This window comes from Amblyraja radiata, chromosome 38 (genome assembly GCF_010909765.2).
Source record: "Amblyraja radiata isolate CabotCenter1 chromosome 38, sAmbRad1.1.pri, whole genome shotgun sequence".
In the NCBI taxonomy this organism is placed as follows: Eukaryota; Metazoa; Chordata; class Chondrichthyes; order Rajiformes; family Rajidae; genus Amblyraja; species Amblyraja radiata.
The window spans coordinates 2,118,271-2,141,789 of record NC_045993.1 but is presented as its reverse complement, the minus strand read 5'-3'; the positions used below and the strand labels follow the sequence as shown (position 1 = coordinate 2,141,789).

Here is a 23,519-nt window from a genome sequence, read left to right as displayed (position 1 = left end):
TTACGAAAAGGAAATCATATTTGATTTATCTCTCAAGTTTTTGAGGTTGCGACTAGCAGAATAGAAAAGGGAAAGAAAGTCATTGTGGTATAGTTAGATAGAATGCTTCCATTCAGATCTCATACAAGTTGTAGATTATGGAGAAAGCCATTAAACTATAGAACATTGGAAAGTTTCCTACAACTTTAGGCTGTGCACGTCATACGCAAGAAGAAGAAGAAGAAGAAGAAGATTGGAAAGTTAATGGGATGTTTGGGGAAAGATCACATTACAGTAGAAGAGACACTGGATGTCTGAAAATGTAAGTAGGTAGATAAATCACTGGTGCCTGATTAGGTATATCCAAGAGCACATTGGCAAGCTAGAGAAGAAATTGCAGGAGCCGTAGCTGAGATATACAGTGCCATTCTTTCCCTTTTCTATTCTGCACCAACCCCCGAGGCACTATATGCATCATCGCTAGTTGTGGCTGAGATGCTGGAAGGCCACAGGTGTTAGTTAGACTGTGCCTTTAATCAAGAAGTGCTGCAAAGAGAAACCTGAGAACTATAGACCAGTAAGCTAACATCTGTGGTAAGCATGTTACTTGGGGGGGGGGGGGATTCTGAGGGATAAGGCATACATGTATTTGGAAAGACCAATCGATTAGGGATGATCAGCATGTGGGAGATTGTGCCCTATTATTTTTTTTGTAGTAACCAAGGCCAATGAGGACAGGATGGTATGGACTACAGTAAGACCTTTGATAAGGTTCCGCCTTATCAAAGGTTAGTTATTCTGGGAAATTAGATTACATGAGACGCAGGTAGAGTTAGCTAATTGGTACATAATTTGCTCATTGGTAAGAACCTGAGGCTGATGGTGGAAGGTTGTTTTTCAGACTGGAGTCTCGTGACTAGTGGTGTGCCTCGGGGGTTGGCGCTGGGTCCATTGTTGTTTGTCATCTATATCAATGACTTGGATGACAATGTACAAGACATGGATAGTAACTGTGCAGATAACATTAAAATAGGTGGCATCCAAGACAGTGGAGAAACCTATCAACAATTATTGTAGGATATTGATCAGCTGGGTAAGTAAGCTGAGAAATGGCAATTTGAGTTTAGCATATTCAGATAAATGCAAGGTATTGCATTTTGAGAAGTCAAACTAGCATAGAGCTTTCACAATGAACGGTCGGGTCCTGGGAAGTGTCGTAAACCAGAGTGACCCGGGAGTACAAGTACATAGTTCCCTGAAAGGTAGACCATGTGATGAAAAAGTTTTTTGTCACACTGGCCTTAATCAGTAATGATACAGAATACAGGAGCTAGATTGTTACATGACAGTTGTACAGACATTGGTGAGGTTACCTTGGAAGTATTGTGGGTAGACAAAGATGCTGGAGAAAGTCAGCGGGTGAGGCAGCATCTATGGAGAGAAGGAAAGGCGATCTGATAATAGGAAAGATGCCTTTAAGCTGGAAGACATGCGGAGAGGATTTATGTGGATAGCGCCAGCACTCAAGGCTGAGTTTAGGGGTGATGTTGGGCAGTCTTGGACTTTATTCCCTGTAACATGGTGGTATGGAGGTGCATAATATCATGAGGAGCGTAAATAAGGTGAATATAAACAGCCTTTTACACAGGGTTGTACAATCAAGATCTTGGCATAGTATCAATGTGAGAGGAGATAGATTTAATAGGAACCTATGCAGCAACTCTGTTACACAGTGTGGTATGAGTATATGATATGAAATGAGTTGCCAAAGGAAGTAGTTGAGGCAGGTACAATAACAAAATTTTAAAAGACATTTGGATAGGTACAGAGGGGTAAGTGTCAAATAGGGGCAAATGAGATTGGCTTTGTCTGATTCATCTTCGTCAACGTGGACAAGATGGGTTGAAGAACCTGTTCTTCACACTAGAATCTGTGTGATTCTACGACTATGATATACATGGACTTGCTAAAAGTGCCTGATAAGTCACCATATAATAAGATTATCATCAAGATTGAAGGCAAAGGACTAAAACATTCTATTGTAGAAAGTAAAGAAAAATGACAAAACAGCATGAAACCAATAGTAGCAAAAAGAATCAGTGCTAGGATTTTTCTTTTCTCAATATATTAATGATTTGCCTGTAAAGGGTATAATTTCCAAATGACTCACAACATGGATGCATAGTGAACAAAAAGGCGAAGCCAAGTCTTCAAGGATTGATCACAGACAAACGAAATGAGCTGATTAAAACCATATGAACTTCAATACTGAAAAAATTGAAGTGTTACTCTTTAGTTGGAAGAATGAGAAAAAACAGTATAAACAAGAGAGTACAATTCAAAAAGTAATACATGCAAAAAAAAAACTGGGAATACAGTGCTCTCCATAATGTTTGAGACAAAGATCCATCATTTTTTTATTTGTCTCTGTACTCCACAATTTGAGATTTGTAATTTAAAAAAATACATGTGGTTAAAGTGCACATTGTCAGATTGTAATAAAGGCCATTTTTATACATTTTGGTTTCATCATATAGAAATTACAGCAGTATTTATACATAGTCTCCCCATTTCAGGGCAGCAAAGTTTCTCCTGAACACTCTCCTTGGAATCAACTCAGGAAACACACCTGTAAACCTTGTCTTTCCTCTTCCTCATGAGGCATTTATATTGTTCTTTCTTACTCTAAATGCCTCTCCACTGTAACCTCCACCTCCCTCATTGATGGCACAACCTCCTCTCCCTCAAGCTGCGACATACATCCTCAGTCACCCTCTCTGAGTCTGTGACACACATCATCTCCTCTGTGACCCAACTTTGCAACACTCCCGAGCCAGTGATAACCATCCCCATCACTTCTCTCAGTCTATGACCCATCTCTTATCACTGCTGTCAATCTGTAATAGATTTCCCATCTTGAGAAGCCCACAGCCATTAGCCCCCCCTCTCATTTTGTTTTCTTAGGATCACCTGATTTTGTCTTATTACTTTTTAAAACCCACAAGTTCTCCTGCAGTTTTCTGCTTTCTATGCCTGCAATTAATAACCCAATTTCTCTAGCCTGTCTATAATTCCTCCATCCATGACACTGCAACTAATCAGATAAAGACCTGTTACTCTTATTGTGACTCCTTGTGCTGATGATACCCCATACACTTTGACATAATTTGCTTTCTCTGTGACACAACCCATTCACTACCCCTTCTGATTCCTTTGTGTCACTTCAGCCATTGACACCCCGTTTGTGACAATAGGTTGTTTCACTCACAGACACCTAGCCTCAATATTGCCTCTCTCTTCCCTCCACTCCGTGAAGGCTGTCCATTCCTTGCCACCCTCACCTTGTCCCTCCATCCACTAGGCACTACCTCACCTCTCCGTCCACTGGCCATCTTCCACCCAAGGCTCCACCTGCCTCTCCCCTCCATCCACTACCCCCCACCTCATAACTCTGTCAACAGGCAACCACCTCACCTCTCCATCCACTGGCCACACACACCTCGCCCCCTTTGCCCACTGCCCCCATCTGCCTCGCCCCTAGCACCACTATTGGCTTCGTTCCTCCATCCACTGTCCACCATCTCACCCCTTCATCCACCTCTATCCACCAACTCACCCCTCCATCCCCTGCCTCACCCCTCTGTCTACTGGCCGACCCCTCCATCCACTGGCCATCACCTCGCCCCTCTGTTAACTGGCCACTGCCTCGCCACTCCATCCACTGGCCAAAGTCTTGCCTCTCTGTCCACTCGTCAAAGCCTTGCCTCTCTGTCTACTGACCAAAGCCTTGCTTCTCTGGCCATAGACCATCGCTTTGCCCCTCTGTCCACTCGTCAAAGCCTTGCCCCTCTGTCTACTGGCCAAAGTCATGCCCCCCTGCCCACTGGCATCCCACCTCACCATTGAGCCCACTGGCCACCACCACTGCCCCTCTGTCTGCTGGCCAATGCCTTTACCCCTCTGTCCACTGTCCATGCCACCATTCCTCCCCGCCTCCCCCACTAACCCTACATTTCATGGACAGTCGCCCTTGAACTTGGTCCCCCTCCACCACCAGTGGCCTCCCCGCCCTCCTTGGTAATGTCCTCCACCCTCCCCGCCGGGGTGACAGCGCCAGGCGGTATAACTCACGGAGCGGCGATCTTCCACCTCCCGGCCTCCCGCTGCCGCTGCCGCTGCCGCTCGAGCGCCGCGCCCCCGCGCGTGGCCCCTCCCCTCTCCCTCCCGCTCGCTGCCGCGCCCCCGCGCGTGGCCCCTCCCCTCCCCCCCCCCCCCCCGCCGCTGCCGCTCGAGCGCCGCGCCCCCGCGCGTGGCCCCTCCCCTCCCCCCCTCCCGCTCGCTGCCGCTCGAGCGCCGCGCACGCGCGCGTGGCCCCTCCTCACCCCCCCCCCCTTCCGCGGGCACGAGCGCGGTGACCGTCATGACGGGGGATGGAAGCTATTTGGGGAAGGAATATCCTGTCGGAGGAGGGGGACCTCATGTGGAGAAACGAAATGTCGGGTGAAGCTATGCAGTGTAAATATCCCGAAGTGAAGCACAGTCGTTCAATGGTGGTGGGCAAAGATTATAGAGGAGCTATACTATAATCTAAAGCAGAGGAGCTCCTCTATAATCTTTGGTGGTGGTGGGGGCTGTAGGCTTGTTGGTTAGTTGGGCGTGGCTTGGTGGTTGTGGGGCGGGGCTTGGGGTTAGGGGACGGGGGCTGGTGATGGACAGGAGGCGGGGGCTGGTGAGTGACAGGAGGCGGGGGCTGGTGAGTGACAGGAGGCGGGCATCACGCGCCGCCATTTTAGCCGTTGGGCTTTTGCCGCCAAACGGCACGAGGTCACTTGCCCGCCATTTGACTTCGTGGATCCATGTGGAGAAACCCAGCTACCTCACTGTGGTTGGATGTAATGACTTCGCGACCCACTCTGGTGGATGTAATGACTTCACGACCCACTATGTTGGATGTAATGACTTTACGACCCACTCTGGTGGATGTAATGACTTCGCAACCCACTCTGGTGGATGTAATTACTTCACGACCCACTCTGGTGGATGTAATGACTTCGCAACCCACTCTGGTGGATGTAATGACTTCGCGACCCACTCTGGTGGATGTAATGACTTCGCGACCCACTCTGGTGGATGTAATGACTTCGCGACCCACTGTTGGATGTAATGACTTTGCGACCCACTCTGGTGGATGTAATGACTTCGCAACCCACTCTGGTGGATGTAAAGACTTCGCGACCCACTCTGGTGGATGTAATGACTTCGCGACCCACTCTGGTGGATGTAATGACTTTGCAACCCACTATGTTGGATGTAATGACTTCGCGACCCACTCTGGTGGATGTAATGACTTCGCGACCCACTCTGGTGGAGAATTCCAATGATTTACCACCCTCTGAGTGTGAAGAGGTTTGTCCTCGCCTCACTGTCACTACATCCAAGAAACATTTAGGCAGATACATGAATGGATTAGATTTAGATTTGACCAGAGGACAGAGGTTCAAGGTGACGGGGAAAAGACATTCATAGGAATGTGAGGGGATCACTTTTTCACACAAAGGGTGGTGGGTGTATGGAACGAGTTGCCAGTAGAGGTAGTTGAGGCTGGGACCACCCCTACGTTTAAGAAACAGACAGGTACATGGATAGGACAAGTTTGGAAGGATAGAAACATAGAAAATAGGTGCAGGAGTAGGCCATTCGGCCCTTCGAGCCTGCACCGTCATTCAATATGATCATGACTGATCATCCAACTCAGTATCCTGTACCTGCCTTCTCTCCATACCCCCTGATCCCTTTAGCCACAAGGGCCACATCTAACTCCCTCTTAAATATAGCCAATGAACTGGCCTCAACTACCTTCTGTGGCAGAGAATTCCAGAGATTCACCACTCTCTGGGTGGGGATATGGGCCAAATGCTGATAGTGGGACTAATGTAATTGGGACATGTGTGGGCAAGTTGGGCCACACATGTATCACTCTATGACTATCGGGTACAACGTGGAAACAGGCCCTTTGGACCACTGAGTCTGCACCAACTAGTGATTTCTGCACAGTAACACTATCCTATACATAGCAATGTTACAAAATTTTGAGATTTAAAAAATCAAGTCTGCAATTTATCCCATCAGATAAAGCATAAAAATAAGTTTAATTTGACACCTAATTCACTTTCATATCTCAAGTATTTAAAAAGTTATGGCCATTTTCATACTGGGAAATGAGCATCTTGTTCCCTATTGATTTTCTATGGACATAACAAAAAAGCTGAGATCGTGAACAGTCAAAAGCCCATAACTTTCTTAAAAATTAAGAGAACTGAATGAAATTTTCAGTTATCATAGATTGAAGCATTCTGAAACAAATATAAAATAATCTTACTTGGATGACCTGAAATTAAAGCATATAATTAGTTAGTTACCTAATTGTAGCTAATTTCAGACTTCAATTACTAGATCTAAACATCTATCCATTTCTTAATAAATGATTAACATTTTTAAATAGCCTAAATGTCCAAATAATATTCACAAATAATTCACAATAAAACATGATTTTAAAATCTCATTTACATTAATTTATAGACCAAATGGAAGGAATTTAGTGTTCAATTGCTGTAAATAAATGCCCATTTAAATCAGCTTTCCAGTGAGATCATGTGAACGCGCTGGTTTAGAACGTTCACATTGCGGTAGATTTGTGCCCTCAAATGCCCAGAAAAATACTGCGGGATATAATAGGCCCAAAATGAGCTACTCGCAATATTAAACTTTGTATAAAGGGATCTTTAGAAGCCCTTTTTAATGTAAAAATATACAGCATACCTTCAGTTATTTGCTTTATGAGACCCTGCGGTTGCTGGCGGTCGCGGGTTTAGAGATTGATTTTTAAACTGCTATAACTATTTTACGAGGCCTTTAAAACTAATAATAGCTTTTGCGACGGGGTCTTCCAGCGATTTTTCGTTAATAATTAACTAGGCTGAACATCTTTGATTTGAACAGCCTAGAGAAAATCGCGTTTTAAACCCGCCCCCCTCTAAACGGCGCCAAAATCGCGCACACCCGCAGCGACAGATTTTCCGCGACGCTTCAGGTAGGCTTTGCAACATACCTACTATACACTAGGGACAATTTACAATTTTACCGAAGCCAATCAGCGAGTTCGGTATTCCGAAAAACGCAAGGAATCATGGGATTTGTCAAAGGTCACTCGCAATAAGCATTCTCGGCAACTGTGCTGCTGCATGTATACAGACTTGCGTTTCATCCGTAGTCAGGATCAAACCTGGGTCTCCGGCGCTGCAAGAGCTGTTGAATTGCTACTGGACTGTTCCCGTCCCCTCCCGAGTGTCCCATCCCTGTACGGGGGCGGCCGGAGATGCCCGGGGTGACCCTGGACCAGTGATGGAAATCGCTATCAAAATATGGAGGAGACCGGGGGATAGGGGGGACACAATTTCTTGGCGGGCGCGCGTGCATGCGCACTCTTACACACACACGCGAGGCTTCGAAGGCTTCTGCCGTGGGCCCTGTGAACGGTGATTACAGCTCAATCCAGCGCTAACTGCAGCTCAACTCTGCCTGTCTCGCCGGGTTAACCTACATCCCTGCCTGGACAGACGGAATACCAGTCTGGAGCCGTGGAGTTAGCGCTGCTTCTCTGCACTGGCTGTAAGCCTGGGCCATATTTCCCTTAAGTCCAGGCAGGGCTGTAGGTTAACCCGGTGGAAGAGGCAAGGTTGAGCTGGGTTTAGCGCTGCTTCTCTGTGCTGGGTCTGGGGGCACCGCGCCCGTCTGACCCGACGTCTCTGGCCACCCCCGGGTGTGTGGGGGGGGGAGCACTCGGGTGGGGATGGTCCAGTGGCTGTTCGGCAGCGATTGCAGCGCCGGAGAGCCGGCCAGGATCGGTCCTGGCTGCGGATGAGGCACAGGTCTGTGTCCAGGGCTGCCGTTGTGACCCTATGACCTGGGCACGTCTCCCTCCTCGAATCACCGCACTCTACCCTTAGTCCCACCCCCCTACTTCCGCCTCTGACCGACACCTCCCACCTCCAATCATCACGCTGAATCATCATGTCCCACCCCCATTGCCTGCTGACCGACGTGTCTCTCATCCAATCGGTCAGCAGTCCCACCCCCACTGTCTCTCGGAAAGCGGAGATTTCACCGGGTTTTTAAATCTGGATTACAAAAAATGGGGGGGGGATCGTCCCCCACCTCTCGAAACAGAGACCCCTGCCCCCCCCCCCCCCCCCCCCCCCCGGATTTCCACCACTGCCCTGGATTAACGGGACACCGGCCCGGAGCAGTGGCGGCCCCAGGCTTACAGCCAGCTCAGAGAAGAAGTGCTAACTCCACTGCTCCGGGCCAGTGTCCCGTCAGTCCAGGGACACCCTGGACATCTCCGGCCGCCCCCGGACAGGGATGGGACATTCGGGAGGGGACAGGGACCATCCATTAGCAATTCAACAGCGCTTGTAGCGCCGGAGACCCGGGTTTGATCCTGACTACGGATGAATTGCAGGTTTGTATACATGCAGCAGCACAGTTGCTGAGAATGATTATCACGAGTGACCTATGACCTGGGCATGCTCAGGAGGAATACCGAACTCGCTTATTAACCAACAAACCTGTACGTCTTTAGAGTGTGGGATGGATAGAGGTGGAAGGGGGCAGTGAAGTTGAAATCGTTCGCTGTTAGTATCCAGGTGTTTCTCATGACTCATGAGCGAGCTGCAAATATACAGGTCTACAATTCAAAAGTGGCTCTTGGAGGAAAATAATGACTTTCACATTATTTAACTATGTCAAAACAAATTATCCATGTATACATTAACACAAAATACTTCAATTTATTTGTAGCTGAGAACTGGAGAACAATTGAGTTCCTTCCAGAGGTATTAATACAGATTGGAACCTCACGAAACATGCATGCAAAAAAAATCCTGGATTGGGCTCGGCTGGGATCACTCCAGACTGTGATCATGATGAACATCCACCAAGTAAGTGCTCGCTATCTAACTATTAACATGGATAGTATGGTGTGGTGGGCTGAGCCATTTTAGTATCAAACCGTCGTTGGTCGGGCTCGAACTCTTGCGTGGACCGGGCGTGATCTGGACCACCAATCACGCGATCGGGGGCAGGGCTGGTGCTAGGAATTGCGGGGCCCAATTAGAAAATTAATGGCGGGGCCCCTACTCTAGAAAAGTAAAAATTTATGTATGTTTATATTTCGTGTAGTATGCTCGTCTTTAACCAAAAAAACCCATTAAATGCTTGATATACTAAAATTTTGAAAAACTATATGAAAGTGTCACACATCTAATAAAATGAGCGGCACTTTGAAAGATTGAATGTGTGTGTGTGTGTGTTTATGAGTGTATGCGATTGTGTCTCTGTGTCTGTGTGACTGAGTGTGTGTGTTTGTGTGTATGTGTCTGTGTGTGTGCGTGCATGGCCGGCCTTAGGGGGTTTAAACGGTTTAGAGATGTTTAGAGGGCTTCAGATGGGTTCAGGTGTGTTTACAATTGTTTAGAGGGAAATAGGGGGGCTAGAGGGGGTTTAGAGGTGTTCAGAGGGTCCCAGAGGGGTTTAGAGACGTTATAAGCCCCCCGTGAGAAATTGTATTTCTCTGAAATTGAAGATAGACATAAAGCTGGAGTAACTCAGCAGACAGGCAGCGCAGCGACTCTGGAGAGAAGACCCTTCTTCAGACCGAACTGAACTCGCGTCGGTGAGAGTACTTGTGATTGTCTGAAGAAGGGTCTCGACCAGAAACACAACCCTCTCCCCAGAGCCGCTGCCCGTCCCGCTGAGCCACCTTCAACTTCAGAGCCAAACAAAAAACACAGAGTGCTGGAGGAACTCAGCGGGCCAGGCGAATGCCTCACCAGCTGAGTTTCTCCAGCATTTTTGTCTACCGCTAAACATCAATGATTCCGGGAATGCTGAGGGGACATGGTGATAGAGAGGGAGTAGGAGAGCTAGAGAGAGACGAGACGGGGAGCGGGAGAGAGAGCGCGAGAGAAAGAGGGAGGGAGGGAGTGAGCAAAAGACAGAGAGACACAACGTGGGTCGGTAGGTGAATGACTAACCTGCACACCAGGAAGAAGCCCCTTCTCGCGGTCCGGGGCCCTCACTCATGATGGTGAGTTAAATGAAATTCTCAACGTGTCATCGATCTACATTCCTCAGTAATGTAATTGTGTTTTAAACAAGTATTAATGACGCCGCGTGAATTTTATTCAAAGGAACACGGCGTCATTAAATGAGTCTGAAGAAGGGTTTCGGCCCGAAACGTCGCCTATTTCCTTCACTCCATAGATGCTGCTGCACCCGCTGAGTTTCCCCAGCAATTTTGTGTACCTTCGATATTCCAGCATCTGCAGTTCCCTTTTGAACACGGCGTCAATAATACTTGTTCAAAACACTATAACATTTACTGAGGAATGTGGATAGATGCAGATTCATGACATCGCATAACAAGGTGTTAACTACTTACCGTTAAGAAGTGCTAACAGCACTAGTTAACAAATCGTTTGTGTATGATGGCCGTGCAGCGGTTGTTATGCATGTTCGTTTAAAAAAAATCCGGATGGCGAATTAAAAAAAATCTTTATTTAACAAAGAGAATTCGTATTTCCGTACGAAATACTGAATATTAGTGCGGGGCCCCCATTAGGCGCGGGGCCCAATTGGGAGCAATCGGTCAAATCGGCTTAACGCCGGCCCTGATCGGGGGTGGGGGGGGGGAGGGTAGTTAGCTATCCCTTTCAATGCTGACGTTAATTCTCAGGCTATCGAATGATTAGATTCATGACAACTTGCAGATGGGAAAATGAAACTGAAGATAGACACAAAAAGCTGGAGTAACTCAGCGGGTCAGGCAGCATCTCTAGAGAAAAAGAATAGGTGATGTTTTGGCACCCATTCTTTTTCTCCAGCGATGCTGTCAGACCCGCTGAGTTATTACAGCTTTTTGTGTCTATCTTCGGTTTAAACTGCAGTTCCTTCCTTCACAGGACAATGAAACTACTTTGAAATAGAGAATCAGAGGTCAGTTGAGTACCTTTGAGAGGGATTGATGCAAACTGGAGCCTGATGTCAAGTACTGGCTGAGTTTGGAGCTCCACTCGAGGAGGAGCCATCTTGGGGAACGGCTGCTAACCAGCAGCCGTCCGTTTAATTCATTTTTTTCCCAGTTTTTTAGTTAGTCTTGTTCTTCGTTTGTTCGGAGAAATGGACTTCTTAATGTGGGGGGAAGGAGGTAATCTTACTTCTAGGTCCCTACCTGGTCGGTGAGGCAGCTTTTTCTCCGGGCTGCCCGTCGACCCGTCCTTGTGGCCTACCAGCGGGTGTGGAGCGCCGTTTCCTGGCGGGGACCGCCCAGCACCTCGGCTTTGGTGGCGGCACAGCGCTGGAGCGCTATCGCGGAGCGGGCGATGCCTTGCCTGGGTCGCCGCGCTGGATCGACGCGCTGGAGCTCCGGTGAGCTGGACCGCCGTGATCATCACCTCCGGGCTGCGGGTCTGCGGATCGGAGCGGGCAGTGCCGACATTAACATCGGGAGCCTGGGAGCTCCAACCCGGTGCGTCCTTGTCGGCTTCGGAAGCCGACAATCCCCTGCTAGGAAGCGGCTGGGCCACCTGGAACTCTCCCGACGCCGAGGACTCTCCCGACGCCGGGGCAACAGCACCCGGCCAGAACGGCCAGGAACATCGGGCCTCCATAGAGGCAACAGCGGTGGCCTCAATAGGCCTGTCTTCTGGGAGAACTGGGGTTGGGGACTGGACATTGTGCCTTCCCCCACAGTGGTAACCATTGTGGGGGGATGATTTTTCTGTGTGTAAGTTACTTTGTTAGTCTGTGTCCAAGATGGCTGTCGGAAGGGAGAGTGGACGCTGGCGCGCTTTAACTGCCGCTGCTCTCTCTTCACATTGTGTTTTTTTGATTTTTTGATTTTGTGTCTTTGGAGCGATTTCTATCTTTAATTTGTGTATTGATGATGTCCTTATTATTTATTTTTCTCCGACTATATGTTTTTTTCTCTTCTGTTAATTTTTGTAAGGTGTCCTTGAGATTTGAAAGGCGCTCGAAAATAAAATGTATTATTATTATTATTTGGCTGGGATTCATTTGGAGTCCTTGGTCCTGATGAATATCTACTATGTTTGTAACCCACTGCCTAACACTGCCCATGGATGGTAACATTTACTTTCGAGCCAATAATTATTGATTAATATTAAGATGAATTCAGTGCTCAGAGAATGATCACCAAACTGATTCCTGGAATGGTTAAACAGCCTACTCTTGTTATCTGTTGGACTTTAGAACAATGGGGAAAGAGTTGATTAGAACATAAACAAACAGCAGCGCCCACATAAGATAAGAAAATAGTGACTTTTTTTCTATCACAAGGTCTTTCATAATGGACTGCAAGCAAACTCGTTGATTTTTTGAAGGCCCAGGTGCATAAATGCTCGATCAATGTACGACATACGCTTATCCAATTCAAAACATTACATAGACTATATTATTCAAAAACTAAATTAAATAAAATCTTTCCTAATGTTTCACCAATCTGTGATAAATGTCTGTGTCAAGAAGCTACCATAGCGCATTCTTTTGTTTTTTGTACAAAAATCCAAAAATTCTGGCATGGAATATTTGATATTTTTTCTAAATTAACTAAAATAAAACTGGTACCAAAACCAGAATGGATCATTTTTGGGATATCGGAAGGTATCCCTGAATTAAACGTGTATCAGAAGAATTTACTCAATTACGGGCTAATAATGGGAAAAAAGCTCATACTTAAATTCTGGAAAAATGCGCCCACACCAACAATAAAAATGTGGACATCAAATATGTTTGAAACATTACATCTGGAAGAGATGAGATTCCTCTTAGCAGGTAAAGCAAACCAATTCCAAAAGACGTGGTCTACGTTTATGGACCTATTACAAGCATGAGGTGCAATAGTAATTTTAAAAATAAATAAATAAATAAATGGTATCAGGACCTGGCAATGGGAGGTAAAACAACAAAAACAGACTTGGTTGGTAGTCTTTCTGCGGAGTTTAATGTTATAATAGAGCGATTGTCCTTACTTTCTTTTTCTTTTCTAGGGTCTACTTTCTTACTTTACTTCCTTCTCTAACTTCTTTTCTAAGGGGCTTTCTTTTCCCAACACTCTCTTGCACTTCACGACTCTTGCGCACCTTCTTTACTTTCCTTACTTCTATCTTTTTCTTAAAGCTTAAAAAAAAAATGAAGCGGTACAAAAAATGTATTAAGATATATGTGTTGTGTGTTATTGTAATTTACCGTACTTCTAATAAAAATAATTAAAATAAAAAAAATAAAAAAGATTTTTTGAAGGCCGTGTTACATTCATAAGTTAATAAGTTATCACCCATTGCTTCTCTCCAGAGATGCTGCCGGTCCCGCTGAGTTACTCCAGCATTTTGTGTCCATCTTCAAATTACGTCACGCGCTCCAGACGGCTGTGTGGTCGAATGAAGTCGCGCGCGACCTTCGCGGGATCGTCGCGGCTCAACTCGACCACGAGGTCGCGTAATTAGGGTACCAAGGACATGTATGTGGGACAGGGGCTTGACTCTCAATCTGAAGAACGGTCTCGACCCAAAACATCACCCATTCCTTTTCTCAAGAGATGCTACCTGTCCCGCTAGTTACTCCAGCATTTTGTGTCTATCTTCAAAATAATTCTCTCATTTTTAATGTGCTGAAATCGTTTTGCACAACTAAGCAGACAAAATCTTACCATTCCTATATTTGTAATTGGAGGCATGACCGATACCTTTATTAGGTCAATTGGCAAGCAATGCTATTTGGCCAGGTGGTCCAGTGTTCTACTCTGGATAAGAAACATTTGGTCTCTGGGTGAGAGTGATAGGACCCGGACTAGACACGAGACAGAGAAGCTTAATGTAAGTTAGAAAGAGTTTGATCGTGTTGGAGAGGAGAGGTCCACCGATTTACCTCCATTCACTTATCAGTGCTCCAGAGCCAACAAGACTATCATGAAATCCCTCGTCAATGGCCATGGTTAATAACCAACGAGTCCAGTCTGTCTGGTGAGAAATAACTTTTGGTTTCTCAGGAATGAAAGAGAGGATGTGAGGGGAGGACTTCCTTAAAGCCGATAATCCTCTTAGTTCTGGTGCTGAGATGGGCTCTGGATGATGGCCAGTCCACACAGCTGACAAAATGTGTAGGAAAGAACTACAGATGCTGGTTTAAACCGAAGAAAGACACAAAAAGCTGGAGTAGCTCAGCGAGACAGGCAGCATCTCTGGAGAGAAGGAATGGGTGTCGTTTCGGGTCGAGACCCTTCTTCAGAGATGCTGCCTGTCCTGCTGAGTTACTCCAGCATCTTGTGTCTGTCTTCACACAGCTGACATCCTTTAGGCAAAAATCAAATAACAATTTCTCAATATTAAAAAATGTAGACAAAATAACAGAGTGCTGGTAACTTCATGTTTTTTATTTGTTTACAGCTACTTTTTATGAGATTCTGCAACAATTACCAGAGGGGAATTGTTCTGTTAGATTTCTATAGTGTTTCCCCACAACCTCTCCCCTTCCATACATTTGTTACACTAAGCAGGGAAGGTGTTGATTTAGAATGGCATAAACTGAGTGGGGGAGGAGGGGTTTGCAGTCACCCTTTTGTTGTTAATGTGCTAGTCTGAATCAGATTCCTCAGGATCCTCAGATTCCTCAGGTTTCGGTTGAGAAGGGATCAATCCACCGACAGCATCCTTGATCGTATTGATTGTATGTATGCCCAAGTCCAGAAACCTGCAGAAGGGGTTGCTGCATTTCGATTGCCTTGGTTGTATCCTAGAGTTTTGTTTATCCAACTGTCCCCTGGGGTGCAGCAAAGGGCTAGAATCAAAACAGACAGGTACTGAGTACAGTTAGTAAGCCCATTCCATCCATCGTAACCAATGTTAGCCCTTGTGTTCAATCAGTGAAGTTCTTAGTATCGAGTATCTCTCCACCTTTTCCACTAATATTTGCTATAAATACAAAGGAATTTGTTTCTGTTGCCTCAGTCTATGAATAATGTTGAATTGAAAAGTAGGATATACAAAGTGGCATGGGCCGGTGATAGACCAGAGGACTGGGAAATAAGCAGCAAAAGACTAAAAACCTCATTAAAAGGGAGAACATTGATTTAGAGAGAAAACTTGCAAGATTATTAAAACAAACTAAAATGTTCTCTGAGTATATAAATATGAAGAAAATAGCTAAGGTAGTTGTGGAGCCTCTATATAATGTTGCTGTTAAATTAGTAACAGTAAACAAAAAGCTTCAGATTATTAAACACATTTTTTCATCAGTCTTCATTGTGAGGGCTCTGAAAATATTATTAATATAATATAAAGCCAACTCATGCCTTCCCACCCAAATCACCCCCTCCCCAGGTACATTCCCCTGCAACCGCAGAAGATGCAACACCTGTCCCTTTACCTATACCCACGACTCCATCCAAGGAACCAAACAGTCTTTCCAGGTGAGGCAGAGGTTCACTTGCACCTGTCTGGTGAGAAATAGCTTTTGGTTTCTCAGGAATGAAAGAGAGGATGTGAGGGGAGGACTTTCTTAAAGCCGATAATCCCCTTAGTTCTGGTGCTGAGATGGGCTCTGGATGAGATGGCCAGTCCACACAGCTGACAAAATGTGTAGGAAAGAACTACAGATGCTGGTTTAAACCGAAGAAAGACACAAATAGCTGAAGTAGCTCAGCGAGACAGGCAGCATCTCTGGAGAGAAGGAATGGGTGTCGTTTCGGGTCGAGACCCTTCTTCAGAGATGCTGCCTGTCCTGCTGAGTTACTCCAGCATCTTGTGTCTGTCTTCACACAGCTGACAACCTTTAGGCAAAAATCAAATAACAATTTCTCAATATTAAAAAATGTAGACAAAATAACAGAGTGCTGGTAACTTCATGTTTTTTATTTGTTTACAGCTACTTTTTATGAGATTCTGCAACAATTACCAGAGGGGAATTGTTCTGTTAGATTTCTATAGTGTTTCCCCACGACCTCTCTCCTTCCATACATTTGTTACACTAAGCAGGGAAGGTGTTGATTTAGAATGGCATAAGCTGAGTGGGGGAAGGAGGGTTTTGCAGTCACCCTTTTGTTGTTAATGTGCTAGTCTGAATCAGATTCCTCAGATTCCTCAGATTCCTCAGGATCCTCAGATTCCTCAGGTTTCGGTTGAGAAGGGATCAATCCACCGACAGCATCCTTGATCGTATTGATTGTATGTATGCCCAAGTCCAGAAACATGCAGAAGGGGTTGTTGCAGTTTGATTGCCTTGGTTGTATCCTAGAGTTTTGTTTATCCAACTGTCCCCTGGGGTGCAGCAAAGGGCTAGAATCAAAACAGACAGGTACTGAGTACAGTTAGTAAGCCCATTCCATCCATCGTAACCAATGTTAGTCCTTGTGTTCAATCAGTGAAGTTCTTAGTATCGAGTATCTCTCCACCTTTTCCACTAATATTTGCTATAAATACAAAGGAATTTGTTTCTGTTGCCTCAGGTCTATGAATAATGTTGAATTGAAAAGTAGGATATACAAAGTGGCATGGGCTGGTGATAGACCAGAGGACTGGGAAATAAGCAGCAAAAGACTAAAAACCTCATTAAAAGGGAGAACATTGATTTAGAGAGAAAACTTGCAAGATTATTAAAACAAACTAAAATGTTCTCTGAGTATATAAATATGAAGAAAATAGCTAAGGTAGTTGTGGAGCCTCTATATAATGTTGCTGTTAAATTAGTAACAGTAAACAAAAAGCTTCAGATTATTAAACACTTTTTTTCATCAGTCTTCATTGTGAGGGCTCTGAAAATATTATTAATATAATATAAAGCCAACTCATTCCTTCCAACCCAAATCACCCCCTCCCCAGGTACATTCCCCTGCAACCGCAGAAGATGCAACACCTGTCCCTTTACCTATCCCCTCGACTCCATCCAAGGAACCAAACAGTCTTTCCAGGTGAGGCAGAGTTTCACTTGCACCTCCTCCAACCTCATCTACTGTATCCTCTGTTCCAGGTGTCAACTTCTTTACATCAGCGAGACCAAGCGCAGGCTTGGCGATCGTTTCGCTGAACACCTCCACACAGTCCGTCTTAAACTACCTGATCTCCCGGTTGCTCACCACTTTAACTCCCCCTCCCATTCACAATCTGACCTTTCAGTCCTGGGCCTCCTCCACTGTCAGAGTGAGGCCCAGCGCAAATTGGAGGAAAAGGACCTCATATTTTGCTTGGGTTGCTTACATCCCAGCAGTATGAACATACAAAGTGGCATGGGCCGGTGATAGACTAGAGGACCTGGAAATAAGTTCAAATAGCCCTTCCTTTCCCTCGCTATCCCCTCCCCTTCCCAGTTCTCCCACCAGTCTTACCGTCTCTGACAACATTCTATCTTTGTCCCGCCCACTAGCCTGACATCAATCTGAAGAAGGGTCTCGACCCAAAATGTCACCCACTCCTTCTTTCCAGAGCTGCTGCCTGTCCCGCTGAGTTACTCCTCTTTCACCTTAAATCTATGCTTCTCTCTTCAGTCCCCTTTGCTCCAGGGAAACAGACTTCACTGTCCAGTAGATGGCCAATGTTGGTGTTACTTGCAAACTTACTAATCATGCCACATACATTCTCTTCCAAATCATGAATATATATAATGAGCAATGAAGGATCCGACACCGATCACTGTGGTATATGAAGAGGTTTTGTTACAGATGGTGAGGTCATACCTGGAATACTCTACTCAATTTTGATATTTTGTTACCTGAAAAAAGGATAGTGCAGCATTGGAGGCAGTCGAAAGAGATTTACTAAGCTAATTCATGAGTTGAGGGAGTTTAATTTAGTTTAGAGATACAACATGGAAACAGGCCCTCCAGCCCACCGAATCCAGGCCGACCTACGATCATCCTGTACACTAGTTCTATCCTACACATTTGAAACTATTTACAGAAACCAATTAACCTACAAATCCTTAAATCTGGAATGTGGGAAGAAACTGGAGCATCCAGTGGAAATCCATGCGGTAGCATCTTGTTTAGAGAGGCTAGACAGGTTGAGACTATGCCAGATGGTGTTAAGAATGAGAATAAGAGGTTAACTTACTCAAACATACACGATCCTAAGTGCAGATAAAGTATTGAATATATGATGTGTAGAAGGAGAATGAGAAGTTATGGGAAATGGATATAGCTCCAAAATATGGGTCTGGTCATATAAAATTGATTAGCAAAGATATTTCTTCACCCGAATGGTGGTGTATGTCTGGAATTTATAGACCACGGAAATGGTAAAGGTCAGATCATTAGATGATGGAGAAGATAAATATGAGAGATTGATGGTGGGTCATGCAGAACTATCGCCAAAGCCAATTTGAGGTCAGCATTGATCAGTCACAATCATAACAAATAGTTTGAGGGGTTTGGTGGCTTATTCCTGCTCCTATTTTCTTTCTTGCATTATTGTAGCAGGTTTTAGCTCAAAATTATCTTTGGGGCATTTTACAGAATGACATAAGATGGTATAATCGCATTCTTGCCGCAGATCCCCATAGATATTTCCTATTCAACCTTTGAAAGTTTCCATTGAATCTTTTGCATTCCCCATTCCAGAAACACATCCCAGAACACAGCAACTTGCTGCATAATGCTAAAATTCTCTTCATTCCCACACCGACTCGTTAGTGAATGCTCTTAACTTTGTCTACTCGCTCTCTTCCGAACAATCAATTTCTCCTGCACTGTCCCTGTCTAACCGCAAACATCACAATCCCTCATTCCTTCTCCATATCATCTGTCCCTCTTCCTTTCTTTCCCTCCCTCTCTCTTCTTTCACTTCTTCATCCCTCCATCTTTTTCCATTTGGATTCCTCTCTCCCTCTCTTTTCATCTCAGCCTCCACCTGAGAAGAGTGCCCTTCCACCGAAAGGAAATGAAACACTAATATGGATATAGTACAGAACCACCTGTTTCCATTGGAATGTTGGCAATGCCATTTAATACAGCCACCTCACTCTCCAGAAAGTCATAATCTCCCTGTGATATAGATACCAGATTGTTGCATTATAAACCTGATATTGACCAGTGCTTGTAATGGTTTAATACCGGATATCCAAAGTGTCATCGTGTTTCATGTGCGCGAAGTCATCGTCAGAGAAGGTGCGAGACATTGGGGGGCTCTGGTCCTGGTTGTTCAGCCCATCCACTTGCAAGATCTTGTTGACGCCAGGGTTTGACAGCTTCAGCTCACTGTGTTTAGGGAATGAGAGAGGAGAGAAAAGTGGTTTGAAAGGTTAGTTATGGCACAGATCAATTGCCTCAAAAATGACCTTGGTTCACTTCAGTTTGTTTGAACCCACAACAGATCAACCAACAGAAGATGTTAGCACACTGGCTGTCCACTCTGCTTTAGCCATCTGGGCTTCAGGGATGCCTACATCAGACTGCACATCATCAATTCTGTGGAATTGATTGCCACAGAAGTGCTGTGGAGGCCAAATCAATAGATATTTTAAAGGCAGACATAGATAAATTCCTGATTAGTACGGGTGTCAGGGGTTATGGAAAGAAGGGAGAAGAATGGGGTTATGAGGGAAAGATCAATCAGCCATAATTGAATGCGGATTAGACTTGATGGGTTGAATGGCCCAATTGTGCTTCTACCATTTATGAACATGGACTATAGTTCGGCATTCAACTCAAGCATACCCTCTAAACATCACCAAGCATCAAGACCTGGGCCTCAGCCCACCTGTTTCTCACTGTGCTTGTGCCTATGACAATAGGTACAATTCTTGACCTGTTTTGAATTGAAAGTGACCCTACGTTACAGAACATCTGACAAGAAAGTGGGGGGGAAGTATCTTTGGTGGTAGCTCCTAGCCTGATATCACTCTATATTGGAGGGTGGTCCACTGCCCTGATATCACTCCATATTGGAGTGTAGCCAATTGCACTGATGAAACTCCACATTAGAGTGTGGCCCACTGCACTGAAATCTCTTTATATTGGGGTGTGTTTGATTTTACTATGAACCTGAATTCTTGAAACAAATCTTCTCCGTTGCCTCTTGCCGAAGTTTTCGAGGCTTGTTGTGTTTGACGGGGGGGGGGGGGGACATCCTTTAGCTCATCGGTTAATGCTTTATTCAGCGTGTGGGACAGGTTGTGTATCAGGCAAGTGCCGAGTTTGCAGGCAGTTCGTTTGAAGTTTTGTTGGTGCCTCTTCACCTTGCTATGTGACACGGCGATGGAATCAAAACAGTCAGTCAGTACAATTAATCTGGCCCGTGTAAATACACAGTCAAAACAGCGACCCACACCTCAAGCTCTGGAACTCCCTCCCTGTATCTCCCAACCTGTTCATTCATAATTTCCATAGAAACAAAGGATTTTGTTTCAATAACAGGACATTTTTGCTCAGTGATATGCCTTTTGAGCATTTTCTAGATTGATTGCAGGAGGCAGTCCTTGGTACCATACCTGAACACATCATCAGTGATGTAACCTGGGGTCATTGGGTGTTTCGGGTCTTTCAACATCAGACACCCTCACCCAGGCGACCCAGCCTTGGTTGATCGGACCACGACTTGTGTTCAGGTGGCATTTGCTCCTCCCCATGGACGTGAATTAATTACTCACCTATTAGCACTGTCCACCTCCTGTGCACTAATATCTCTCTATATTGGGCTGTTTGATTTTACTGTGAACCTGAATTATGTTGTAGCTTTCTTCTTTCACACTCCTGAAGTCTGATTGTAAAAGTGTGACGATTTTCAAATTGTGTTGTTGGAAAATAGAGTTGATTAAAAATGAATACTCACCTATTGGCATTGTCCACCTCCTGTGCTTCACCAGGAGTTCCAATGTTTAAACAGAAGAGGGCAACAAGAGCAATTATCATCATCTTGATATGCTGATCTGGAAATGCAAAGTAAGCAGAAATTATCACAGTGTTTGTGCTGCCAGCTGTAGTTTGAATAGGAATGGTGTGAGTGTTGCTGCTGTTAGCCCAGGGGACACTGCTGAACCCCTCCCATCCCAGTTCCTTGGTCTTTTATATTTGTTCTGCAAGACTCAGATAATGTTTATCCTGTAACCCACCAGGGCAAGGAGAAGTGCAGCAGATATTGGGAACTCCACCACATACAGGAGCGCATGAGAATGTGGCATAAGATAGAAATTGTGCAGACAGGCGATCGATGACTTGGACAGGGTTGGCCGAAGGGTGTGTTTCCATGCTTTATCGCTAAACTCAAAATGTAGGTTCCCTACATGTCAAAAACTACCCTGACCTGAAGTTTGATAAACTTAGCTGAAGTGGGGCAGGATATGAGTTGTTGTCTTCAGGACCACCGAACTAAAGTCTAGTTGAAGGGTCCGCCAACTGTGACCTCCAGGAAACAGCAGAGAAAAATCATCGGAGCATGAGAAAACTGCATCTCCCCTTAATTTCTGAATTGCCCAGCATCTTTGACTTGCCAGGGCATTCAAGAGTCTTTAGCATCTCAGAAATATAATCTATAAACCACAAAGGAGTTCTAACAATTAATATGTAAGATAAATACAAGCCACCTACCCAGTTTAATCTGGTAAACTGGATTTCCGAGTCTCTGAGCAATAATGTCTCAGTGATTATTGGATTCCTCACAGGACAGCACTGACACTGCTACAGTGTGCTGGAGTGTAAGAGCTTTATACCTTGGGAAGCGTCAGAGCTTTATGCATTTGAAAGGGCGTGGACTGTCTCCCACATAAATTATCTCACCAGCTTTTAATCTTCCCAAGAAATTATTAATATCTTCTTCATGAAAGAAGAACATAAATATTTTTAAGGTACATTGGTAATTGCAACAACCATAATATCTAATTCACCATTCACACTGTACTGCTTCTCTGGTGCAGCAATGCTAGAGTAATGGATCATGGGTGGGGATGATTCAGAGGCAAGGGAGATGATGGGTGAATGACATGGAGGGTATGATTAAATAGTGCGACAAAAGCTAGGGTGAGATGATATTGTGGACTAAAAATACAGGTGTGGTTCCCATGCATGACAGGGAAAACTCAAATATTTAGTCCCTGAGAATTCCCACAGTCATTGCGGACAAACTGTTGGAATCCTACAATTAGCCAAGAAGAACGCTCTTAGACAGAGAGAAAATGTAAAGGTTTATATGTTGATTTTCTGTAGACACAAATACAGGTACTAGAACAGACTGACTGTTTCTGGACATGTCATAGGCATGTCATTCCATAGATAAACGGCAGAACTCCATCAGGTGGATATCTGGTGTTCATGTTGAAAGGAAGGTGTAACTCTTAACGATGGATTGGTACAGCTGATAGAATAATTTAGGTTATTAAAAGTGGGACAGGTAGAATAACTGGAGACTACAGTTAGATACAGATAACAGACAGATCACCTGCAGACTACAGTAATAAAGTGAAAACACCAATCCATGAAATGGAGACACCGGTCAAATGCTGGGTAAAAAGCCCAATAGCAAGAAGCTAAGAATGTAAAGTTCACAGGGTGAGGACAGATCTGATCCTTGGTAACTCACAGATAAGGAAATGATTTGGCAGGTAGGGAGGCGCCGATCGGAACATGGTGTTTTTCCAATGAAGTTGATCATTGACAAATATCAGAACAAATTGATCTCTCTTGTAAAAACTTGCTTCACCTATTATTTATTTCAGGATGAGCTGTTAAACTATACCTATAGTAACATTCTGCCTTTCTTATTATTGAGAATCAAGCAGGAATTAACTATAGGTACACAAAAATGCTGGAGAAACTCAGCAGGTGCAGCAGCATCTATGGAGCGAAGGAAATAGGCAACGTTTCGGGCCGAAACCCTTCTTCAGACTTTACTATATTAACTATATTTAATTAACTATAATTAACTATATTTGAGAAGGATCGACAGGGAATGGAGCAGAACCTCACTGGAAAGAAATTAGTCTCGACCTAGTTTGGTCGAGATGCAATTGGACGTCGAACCTCAAACCTGTTGAATGTCTCTTACAAACCTACCGAACCCACACCCAACACACACTTTGGAATAGGTGAAATGGCCAAACATGTAATTCAGGGAAAATAACCATAGCTTTAATACCTTGATTCATTCACTTTGAGTGCAGAAGTAAAGTTTTACTTCGGAGTCACGTGAGTGATTCCGTGAAGAAGGCCCGCCAGTCCGCATGCGCGTCATTACGTCTGATGCACGGCGCACTGACGGGCTGGCAGGGCGCAGCTCCACCAGCGGTAAGTTAAAAACCCTGAGGTAAGTTTTAAAACTTAGCTGAGGTCTTTTTCCGGGCGGGAAATCTTGTCTTACAGGAGTTTGACTGCAATGGAAAAGGTAATGAAAGGAAGGTTGAGGCGGTCTGCTGCGATCCGCTGCGAAAACAGCTTCGAGGTATAGCTGAGGAGCATACCTCCGGGCAAGGAGACCAGGAGTCAG

General features: G+C 44.9%; 1 protein-coding gene and 1 long non-coding RNA gene across 4 annotated transcripts in view; one reads left to right on the top strand and one right to left on the bottom strand.

Moving 5' to 3' along the window:
• The window catches only part of LOC116967098 (carnitine O-palmitoyltransferase 1, liver isoform-like), a 61,508-nt gene extending 57,310 nt beyond the window's left edge, over positions 1-4,198 (bottom strand). The window contains exon 1 of one of the 3 annotated variants that reach the window (XM_033013594.1): positions 4,111-4,198. The gene's annotated coding sequence lies outside the window, so the exon portion shown is untranslated. Of the gene's footprint in view, positions 1-2,608; positions 2,743-4,110 lie in introns of those variants that run through there. The other 2 variants (XM_033013591.1, XM_033013595.1) reach the window with 2 other exon arrangements.
• Positions 4,199-4,703: 505 nt separating this feature from the next.
• LOC116966976 lies at positions 4,704-22,773 on the top strand. The gene is made up of 3 exons (XR_004410102.1): positions 4,704-5,385; positions 8,839-8,978; positions 22,753-22,773. It is a non-coding gene; the product is annotated as an uncharacterized LOC116966976 (long non-coding RNA).
• Positions 22,774-23,519: the final 746 nt, after the last annotated feature.